The 10,664-nt window shown below is 39.9% G+C and overlaps 1 long non-coding RNA gene across 1 annotated transcript; it reads left to right on the top strand.

The window, feature by feature from the left end:
* LOC125367220 lies at window positions 1-5,432 on the top strand. The gene is made up of 4 exons (XR_007214014.1): window positions 1-327; window positions 3,348-3,448; window positions 4,203-4,245; window positions 5,266-5,432. It is a non-coding gene; the product is annotated as an uncharacterized LOC125367220 (long non-coding RNA).
* The last annotated feature ends 5,232 nt before the right edge of the window (window positions 5,433-10,664 follow it).

Raw genomic sequence — 10,664 nt, 5'->3', positions numbered from 1 at the left:
AATAAGGTATATTAAGCATTGGTTATAAAGTCTTATTTATTGTGACTGAATTTGTATCAGAATTTATACATGGTTTTATGTTAGCCACTTTTCAGGCTATATCCTTTATTACCAAACTATATTGCATTAATGAAGATGGGTTATGTGAAAGAAAAACTGGATACTGCATCTACTAACTGTCCTCATCTGGAAGAAGATATCCAATGTTTAGAGCAGGATTTATTGTCCATAAAAAGCATCCAAAAGGAATGGGAACATTTAGAGAAGAATCAGGAGGACTTAGAAGAGAAATTCCTGACATTCAAAGATCTTATTCACGAGTATATGGTAGGTCACAATTATATGGTACCTCTTGAGTTACATTGCTCAAATTCTAAAAAAACAAAACCAAGGACTAATCCTGGTAGCCTGTGGATGCAGGGCTCCTGCTGCCTTCCAGTGGCGGAGCAGCAGCCCAGCATACAGAGGGCGCCATGGCAACTCCAGTTTCACAGAAAGACAAAGAAATTATTCAGGGTTATTATTATTAATTTTAATTTTGGCCAGTCCTGGGGCTTGAACTCAGGGCCTGGGTGCTGTCTCTGAGGTGCTTTTTGCTCAAGGCTCACACTCTACCACTTGAGCCACAGCGCCACTTCTAGCTGTTTTGAGGTAATTTGTTGGAGATAAAAGTCTCATGGACTTTCCTGCCTGGGCTGGCTTCGAACCGCCATCCTCAGGTCTCACCCTCCTGAGTAGATAGGATGACAGTAGCTGTCAGTTACCAGCACCTGGCTCAATGTTTTTTGTTTTTTTTTTTTTAAGATTTAATATGGTTGATACTGCAGATAAATATTTTAACCCGCAGTATCTTATTTCCCACATTTCATATTGTCTAACAAATCAACAGACTGAAACCTAAGACAAATGAAAATTAATTCATATGTAATTATTTTCTCACATTTTTAGCATTAATTACTTGTAAAGGGACTTAATTTTTTTAAAAACAATATTTTTTAACATGCTCTAGAAACAAAATGAAGATCCTGAAAATTTAAGGCAGTTAAGTGACTGTAATACCGATTCAACAATAAGTGAGATGATATTCAGTCTAAAAGATCTTGAAATTGAACTTTTTAAGATGAAAGCTGACAGCCAGTTGAATAAAAGCGAAGTGAAAAAATATAACCAACTGTTCAAAGAAGAAGCAAAAAGCATAGTATCACTATTAAGTGAGCTAAAAAAGTAAGTTACAACCTGAACTGGGAAAGAACTGAGCATATTCATGAATTTTTAAAGCATAATTTTGCTGAACCACTTTATTGAGATTAGTGGCATATGAAATGATTTTGGAAAATAATGTTCGGAAATGCACTTACACATATACTGTTAACCCAGGACAGTGTATAATCTTTCCGTTTTATTTTTTAAGACTCACTTAATCAGTTTTTCAGTGGCTATTTTGTGTGTGTGTGTGTATGTGTGTGCGTGTGTGTATGTGTGTGCCAGTCCAGGGCCTTGAACTCAGGACCTAGAGGCTATCCTTGAGCTTTTGTGCTCAGGGTCAGTACTCTACCACTTTGAAGGGCAATGCCATTTCTGTCTTTTTGGGTGCTTAATTAGAGACAAGAGTCTCACAGACTTTCCTGCCTGGGCTGGCTTTGAACCAGGATCCTCAGATCTAAGCTTCATGAATAGCTGGGATTATAGGCATTAGCCACTAGCACCGGGCTTAGTGATATGTTTTTGAGGCTTTTAAAATTAAACCACTTATATTGATATAAAGCTTTCATTATCATTTCCTTAAATATAAATATTAACAAGTGAAGCTATTGTTTCGAAGACTGCAATGTAAACCCAAATAGTCAAGTGCTAGCTACAGAGCAAATTGTGGAATGAACTTTCCTTTATTGGAGACTTCAGTGTTATCACTGACATTTCCTTGGAATAAAACCTGTCCTGTTGGGTTTTTTTCTCCTATGCGACAAATAGGAATATTCAAGGAACTGGAAATTAATATTAATGCAAGAATTAAGGAAAGTGATAAATAGCACTTGCTAAGTGGCAAAGAACAATTCCTTAATTGGCTGGGCATCAGGGCTTGAGCTCTGTACTCCCAGCTAATTGAGGACAGGAGATTCATAGTCTGAGGTCCGTCTCACAGAAAAATGGATAAGACCCCTTTATTTACCCGTGACCTCTTGCAATGCAATATGCCTGTCCCCCCAAGCTACATGGGAGTCTGAGATGGGGAGAAAAGCTCATGAGACTGACTCAGTGGAGGGAAGCTTGGTGCAGTGGCGTACACCTGGGCCCCAACTACCAGAAGACGAAAATACGTGATCTCAGTCTTGCCGTGGGGCAGAAAGTAAGACTTATTTCAAAACCAAGTAGTAGAACACATGGCTCAGTAATAGTGCACTGCCCTAGCACTACTGCATATAATAATGATAACAATAAGTAGTCATTACTACTACTAATCATAGTACTTTAATCAGTGTGAGGAAGTGTGTGGAAGAAAAAAAAGGCTATGTCCCAATTCAGATGTCTTGGTAATGATATGAGAAGCCAATTATCTGAAGATGTTTTATTGATTACCAAATCCGCTTTCTCTTTCATCCCTACAAACTGCTACTCTGAAGTATTCCTGACTGGTTAATTTAACAGTTTATAAGTGCAACGAACACATGGGTGAAAATAAGCTTTTGAAAATGTCTTTAGGAGATGTTTGTTTAAATCCCTTGTTGGTTTAGTAAATACAATCATTTTATTTTCTATCTTCAGTTTCATTTTAAATTCCATGTATACATATTTATATATGTTTAGGTAATTCAGTCCATTTGTTTTTTTTCATAGTAGAACCTTTATTAGTCCATTTGTATATATTCATTTATATAAATGAATTTTCATCTATATATAAATCCATATACATATCTAGATCTTTATAGTACAATGTGATGTTTTATTGTATTGACATATATTGAAATCATTATTATAGTTGAGTGTGAACATATCCATTATCTCCCATAGTTTTATTTCCACTGACAGCCTCAGAAACATTACTAGAATAGGCCCCCTAGAAAGACCAGTATCATCTGATACACCATGTGATACAGAAAACTATTTTCTTCCTACTACTTTGTTTGGAGGTCTTATTAGTTCAAAATCTTCCTGGAAATAGATGCTTAAAAAAAACCCACAACAATTTGTACCTGTAATTTTGCACAGGAGGTATGCTTTGATGTACTTTTAGGTTTAAGACTGTTTAATCTTGAATTCTGTTTTGACATGTGGCATTAAGAAGTAAGTTATTTAGGAATAGTCCAGGTAATGAGCTACTAAATATTTGTCTTTTGCAATTACCCCAGGACTGAGGAAGAGCTAGAGGCTGCCAACAGAAAATGTTTGCTGAAGAAAGAGAAGAGATCTTTACACAGTAGTCACCGTGCAAGGTCAGTCCTGGAAAAAGGTAAATATAAACCTACATTTATCCTTAGTTTTTTTGTTGTTGTAGTTCTGATCTAGATAGCATAATACTTAAAATCTTTGTTCACTAGTGTTTTATGAGCTATTATGACAGCAGCAATTCCTTCATGTGTCTATGGTGATAAAACATAGTGATCTGGGTTCAATTTTTAATCTCCCTTTTGCCTGACTATGCTGATTATCGAACTCAGAGGTCTGCATTTGCTAATCAAGTACCCTAGTATTTGAACCCAATCTTCAGTCATTTTTTTGCCTAATTTTCTTTTGATAGGACTTTATACTTTAGTCTCGATTGGCTATGACTATGATCTTAGCTCTTTCCGCTAAGTAATTATGATTATAAGCATATACCACTACACCCTGCTGAATAATTAACTTTCTGAAGATCAAGAAAATTCAATTTATGAAAAAATACATTTACGTGGAAAAGATGATAAAAAAATTTATAAGTTGGGCTGGGATCACAAATAATGGATTTAGTGTATCTGTTGAATTATTTAATGTTTGTATTAATATAATACCTTCTGAAATAATATACTAATGGATTAATATTTGTAGTCTTTTTAGCATATTAATATAAAGTAGCAAACAAAATTTTTAAAAATTGAAATAATATTCAAGTTAAGTCTCATTGCTTCTATGTTACTTAAAGGCCACATTTTCTAAGTGATTTGTAATTCAAATTGTAATATATCTTTTTTAATTTAAAAGTTTTAAATACAATTAACTTATTTCAGAGGCAGAGGAAGATGGCAAAACAGAGCAGTAGACAAATAGAAGGTATGTGGTTGAATTAATGTATTAATTGTAGCTTCATGGATTTTGAAATAAATATGAGTAAAATGTTTAACAGATTCTAGTGAAATATTTTCATATGTACAGATGGAATAAAAACTGTAGAATGTGGACATTTCTGAAGAAAATACACTTATTTTTCATTTGTTCATGTTCTGTAGTTAGAAAAATCTCACAAGTCTTTATTGTTTGGGGAAGCACACATTTCACTTTATCATTGCTGTGCAACTATCCACCTATGCTCTTAAATTATTCATAGAAAATGTGTATATCATAATTTCTCTGTCAAGATGATGGCAAAAAGCCAGCTCATATAATAAACACATAGGCAGGCAATTATAGTTCAAACTGTGTTATTTTAAGTCTCTCTTTTAATATATTTTTAGCTTACCCCTTTCCCTCAGAAAAATTCTAAATTCCTTAACATGGACTAAAAGTCTCCAAGCCATTTCAATTATTTAAAGTTATTTAGCCTCATTTCTTGCCCTTGTCCATTTGTTCAAGCTTAGCCAACTTGAACTACTTTTAATCGCACAAGTGTCCTATTGCACTTTAGATGTTTTTATTTCCTGCTTCCCAGTTCTGTGGTGTACTTTTCTCTTATTCCTCAGATGTCAACATTACCTCCACCACAGAATCTACAATACTAACACTAAAGGACATGTATGTCCCTTCTGTATGCTCAGACAGGGCTCTTTAGAGCTATCAGAATGTCTGCGTTTATGGGTACATTGCCTTTAATCAGTTCTGGGGTTATAGGATATAATTGTTGGGGAGTTGTCATAATACTTCAGCACATGACTGTTGAGTAAATGAATGTGTTATGGGAAACTGAGGCTTTAGCACTTGGTGTGGAAGTATGGGTAAATCATATTTAAAGCTATGTTATACTGAAGTGCAGTACATATTCTTCTTGTTAACAATGACAAAGTTCCGGGTATTTTTACTGACTTATTGACTACAGTCTTTGAGATATAGAATATAATTCTCACTTTTAATTTCTAGCTACTGCTGAACTTGATTCTACGCAGTTGGAAGCTTCTCACTCATGACTGATTGAAATGTCATCTCAGTAGCTACCTTAGGGAGAATGACAAGAATTTACAGATACCTTATATAATAAGTGTATTTATGATAGTTAAAATTTTGTTTGTTGGACTGTATATATATATATCACATTTAAGTATATACATGTATCACATATTGAAAGGAAATATTCTTATATTTACTATCTATAATTAAAAATCAAAGACTTGCAATGATTTCTTTGCTTTAATAAGTAACATATAAATGAATCTGCAAATGTCACCCAGTATTATGGAGTTTTGCACACTGAAACTATTGAGCAGTAGCTGTTTAATCAGTTCCAACATAGCCAACATACCAATGATTGAATGGAAATAAATATCAGTTTACTGAAGCATTATTTGCAGTTTCTAATTCTTTTCATAATATATAGACAGAAATAGAAATTTTGTTGCATTGGCACCGTAGCCAGTACCTTTAAACTCCATTACTAGGGTTTGAAACTTAGGACCACCTGCTTGCTTAGCTTGAATGATGGGCTGGCTTGCTCCAGCTGTTGATCTACACTTAAGCCATGTCTCCACCACAGTTTTCTGTAGTTGCTTTGGAGATGGAGTCTTGATGACTTTTCTCCCCGGGATAGCTTTGACATGTCTTAGCCTCCTAAGTAGCAAGGTGTCATGCTCAAGCTGTGTTAGAAATTTGTGTCTTTCCACAATGTCAGAATTTATTGAATAACAACAAATTCACAAGCTACATTAATTTCACAAGAATTATTTTGACAAAATATACTGAGCTCACTTAAAAGACTGGAGCAGTGGCAAAACAAACTCTGAGATTATACATTATACTTCTCAATAATATAGAGGTTAGGTATTGGCTATACTTTATGAATATAAACTTATTATTGCTGTATTTGTGGTACTGGGAATGAAACCAACATCCTTATAATTGATAGGCAAACTTTCCAAACAAGAATTATATTTATAGCTCTTCTGTTATTTTTAAAATGCATTTAATTGGAAATATTCTTTTGATATTTTTAGACTTCTGTAGAAAATTTGTCAGATTGCCACACTATATTCTTGGACACTATTCCACACATATCAGTATTTTATTACATTTTCATTATTCCTTCTCATCCTTTCTTTCTAAAATAAGTATAAACAATATATTACTTGAAGAAGTGAAGACTATTCCTAAATTCTTGTGTTTATTCCTAAATTCATGTGTGTGTGTATGTGTGTGTGTGTGTTCATAAGTGCTTGTTCTAGTGCTGTTCTCACAGCCTCATGCTCTTAAAAGGCTCTTTCAACCCTGGTCCTCCAGTACTTGAATTATGCTTCTATTTCTGGCTTTTTGCTGATTAATTGGAGATAAGAATCTCATGGAAGAGACAAAGTCTCTTCCATGCTTTGTTTCATGGAGAGACAAAGGATAAAAGGTGAACCAATGCAACAGCAATGCTTAGAAGACAATAAGCAGTAAACCAACTTTACAAGGGGGGGGGGGTGGAAGGAGTGGGAAGGGGAAGGGTGGGAGAAAATGAGGGAGGAGGTAACAAGTTGGATAAGAAATGTACTCACTGCCTTACATATGAACCTGTAACCCCTCTGTACATCATTCTGACAGTAAATAAATAAATTAATTAAAAAGAATCTCATGGAGTTTTCTACCCTGGCTGTCTTCATATCATATTTCTCATATCTCAGCCTCTGGATTAGCTATTATTATAGGTGTGAGACACCAGTGCCTGGCTAAATTCTTTCTTGTTAAAACAAATTCTGGCTAAAGTCATGTATTCTGAAAGTAAGGAATTATTTGACATGACAGTGTAGCAGAAGAAATCATGAAATTAATATTGATTAAATATTATTTAACCTAAAATTTTATTTAGATTTTGCCACTTACCTCAATAACATACTTTAAAATTTAATAAAACTCAAGAGGAGAGATTGTCACAACCCATGATACCATTATCCAGTTGTCTTGTGTCTTTAGCCTTCCTCAGTTTGGGACAGTTCTAGAGTCTGATTATCATGACATTTATGTTGTTAAATATTAGGGTTCCTTTGTATTGCAGATTTTTCTTTTCACCATTTTTTAAAATTTATGTTTAAGTAATTATAAAAAGGAGTTGCTATTTAACCAAGGGGTTTATGGGTACAATGAATCTATTTTTTTAATGATTCTTGATCATTCTCCCTTATCTTTCCCAACCTATATTAATGCACTTTCAGGATCCAGTAGTTTTTTCTTTTTGGTCTTTTTTTTTTCTTTCTTTCTTTTTTTTTTCCTTATGCCGATCCTGGGGCTTTAACTCAGGGCCTGGGTATTGTGCCTTTCTGTTCAAGGTTACCACTCTGCCATGTACGCCATAGCTTCACTTCTGGCTTTTTGTGGTTCATTGGAAATAAGAGTCTCATGGACTTGCCTCCTAGGGTCCTCAGATCTCAGCCTCCTGTAGCTAGGATTACAGGTGTGAGCCACCAGTACTGAGCTAGTATTTTTCTTTTTTAATAATAATGTTGTGGATTTAAGCCAAGATTACATTCATGTTAGGCAAGCATCTAACCCTGAGCTTGGACGTCACCTTTGTAATCCCTGTTTCTGATGGGAAATTGACACCTCTTATCCTCAGAGTATTTATAATTCGGTGTGAAATCCACCTTATATGGCATCCATCTCTTTTCTTCACTGTATGCAGCATCAATTTTTCCGCATAATCCTTGTGCCAGGTTGTCCTGTTCTATGACCGAGCCTATGTTCGCTGTCCCTCTGTCTTGGTGTGGATTCCTCCTGACTGTCCTAGGGTTGAACATGCTTCTGAGTTCACCTAGTGCCAATAGCTTACTCTGTGAAGCCTTCTGTCTCTGTTTCCTTCTAAGGCTTTGTCCCCACAACTTTGTTTGTTTTGTTTTGTTTTGCCAGTGCTGGGGCTTGGACTCAGGGCCTGAGCACTGTCCCTGGCTTCCCTTTTCTCAAGACTAGCACTCTGCCATGAGCCACAGCACCCCTTCTGGCTTTTTCTATATATGTGGTGCTGAGGAATCGAACCCAGGGCTTCATGTATACAAGGCAAGCACTCTACCACTAGGCCATATTCCCAACCCTGTCCCCATGACTTTGAGATGTTCAGGATCCATACAGCTTCTGCAATCAAATTGCCAAACTGCAACGCAGGGATTTTGCTTGAGATTGCATTGCATCTATAATATGATGTCACATTGCTGATTTCCCAAGTTTTTAATATTTTAGCATCTATCTAACTTTAAAGGTTTAAAAAATTTCCCTTAGAATCAGGAACCGGTGGCTAGCTACTCAGGAGGTTGAGGATCACCATTGAAAGCCAGCCCAGGCAGGAAAGTCCATGAGACTCTTATCTCCAGTTAACCACCAGAAAACCAGAGGTGGTGCTGTGTGTGGCTCAAGCACTAGCCTTGAGCTGAAGAGCTCAGGGACAGTGCTCAGGCCCGGAGTTCAAGAGTTCAAGCCCCATGACTGACCAAAAAAAAAAATTCTCTTAGAACTGTTTCTTAGTTTTTATTATTATTTATTCTGGTTTAATAATATGATCAATGTTGTGCTTTATACGTTCCATATGTTCTTATTTGCTTACTAAACGCATTAGAATTCTATGTACTGATGCTATTGCATGTATTTGGAGAATCCTCAAATGCCTGTGTGTTAGAAGCCTTGATGGCCTCATTTTTTTTTTTTTTAACAATAGTAAAATCAGCTTGTGTTACTCACTGTCACCATGTGTGTTTTGTCTGGGTATTGCACACCTTTTTGTTGTCATTGGTAGTGGTGGTGGTGGTGGTCAAGGCCTGACCTGGGGCCTGGGCGCTCAGGCTAGGGCTCTCCTGCTGGGAGCCCCGCGGTTGGGCCCAGGCGGAGGAGAGGCCCGTGGGGAGCCTCAGGCCTGACTGACCGACCTGACCGGGAGGCTCTGGGGAGCACGAGCCTGGAGCCTGACCGACCTGACCGGGAGGCTCTGGGGAGCGGGAGCCTCGGGCCTGACCGACCTGACCGGGAGGCTTTGGGGAGCTGGAGCCTGGAGCCTGACCGACCTGACCCGGAGGCGCTGGGGAGCCGGAGCCTGGAGCCTGACCGACCTGACCCGGAGGCGCTGGGGAGCCGGAGCCTGGAGCCTGACCGACCTGATCCTGAGGTGCTGGGGAGCGGGAGCCTCGGGCCTGACCGACCCGGAGGCGCTGGGGAGCGGGAGCCTGGGGCCTGACCGACCCGGAGGCGCTGGGCGGGGGTGAGGGTGGCGGAGCAGCTGCTCGCGCGCCGGCCCTCGGAGCTCGTTCCCCGCGCTCCCCGTGCGCCCGCCCGGGGCGCCCGCCCAGGCCCCGCGCTCCGGGGCCCGCGTCTCCGCGTTGCCTGGCAGCGGGGCCGCGCCGCTCGAGGCCGCGGGTAGCTGCGGGCTGTGGGGGGCTGAGCGCGGGCTCCGTGGGGATCTGCGGGCCTCCGTCGCGGAGCGCTGAGCGGGCTTTCGGGGATGGCCAGGGCCGGGTTCGGGGCCGGGGGTCCGGGGAGGCGCCGCGTCCCGGGAAGGGCCCCCGGGAGCGGCCGCGGGGGTCCCCCGTGCTGCGGCGGCCGCCGGAGCCCCCCGAGCCCCGAGGCCGGGCGCCCCGACGCCGCCAGGCTCCTGGCCGGCTACCGCGCCTCCGGGAAGATCCACGAGGCGGCCAGCCGGGGCCACCTGGGCCTGGTGCGGAGGACGCTGCGGGCGGGGCCGGAGGCCGCCAACGCCCGGGACGAGAACAACAGGTGCGGGCGGGTGGGGGGAGGGGAAGGCAAGGGGGGGAAGGGGAAGGCCAAGGGGGGGGGGAGGAGCCAGGGAGGAGGTAACAAGTTGGATAAGAAATTAGGTATATTAGGTATGAAACTGTAACCCCTCTGTACATCACTTTAACAACAAAGAAAGGAAAACGTGTAAAAAAAAAATATCAGTTTATGTGCTTAGTCTTTAAAAAAAAAAACCATTCAATTGATCCCCGTCAGTGACGTCAAGGCTCCCCCACATATTACCATGAAGGTTCTTATCATTGTAAACAACACAGATCCGCATGTCACTGCACATAACTGCGCAGTGCACAACTATGTCTCATAACACATCGACTTCAGAGCTAGAATTTTATCCCGTGCAATCCACTACCCGTTCCGGGTCATTATATACCCTCTATACATGTCCTTTTCTGAGGGATGTTTGAAATGGGATGATGGCTCAGTGTTTGTCTTTCTTTTTTATTTTTTTTACATTTCACACTCAAGTATTCGGAGTGCCATTTTTACTCCTCAGTAGGTTCCCTTGGTGCCAGTGTGTGGCTTCTTCATGGGCCTAGTTCTGAAAAGTAACTCCGTGCAAG

This window comes from Perognathus longimembris, chromosome 18, assembly GCF_023159225.1.
Source record: "Perognathus longimembris pacificus isolate PPM17 chromosome 18, ASM2315922v1, whole genome shotgun sequence".
Lineage (NCBI taxonomy): Eukaryota > Metazoa > Chordata > Mammalia > Rodentia > Heteromyidae > Perognathus > Perognathus longimembris.
Note: the sequence above shows the minus strand (reverse complement) of the source record. Positions and strands in the feature narration are given on the sequence as shown.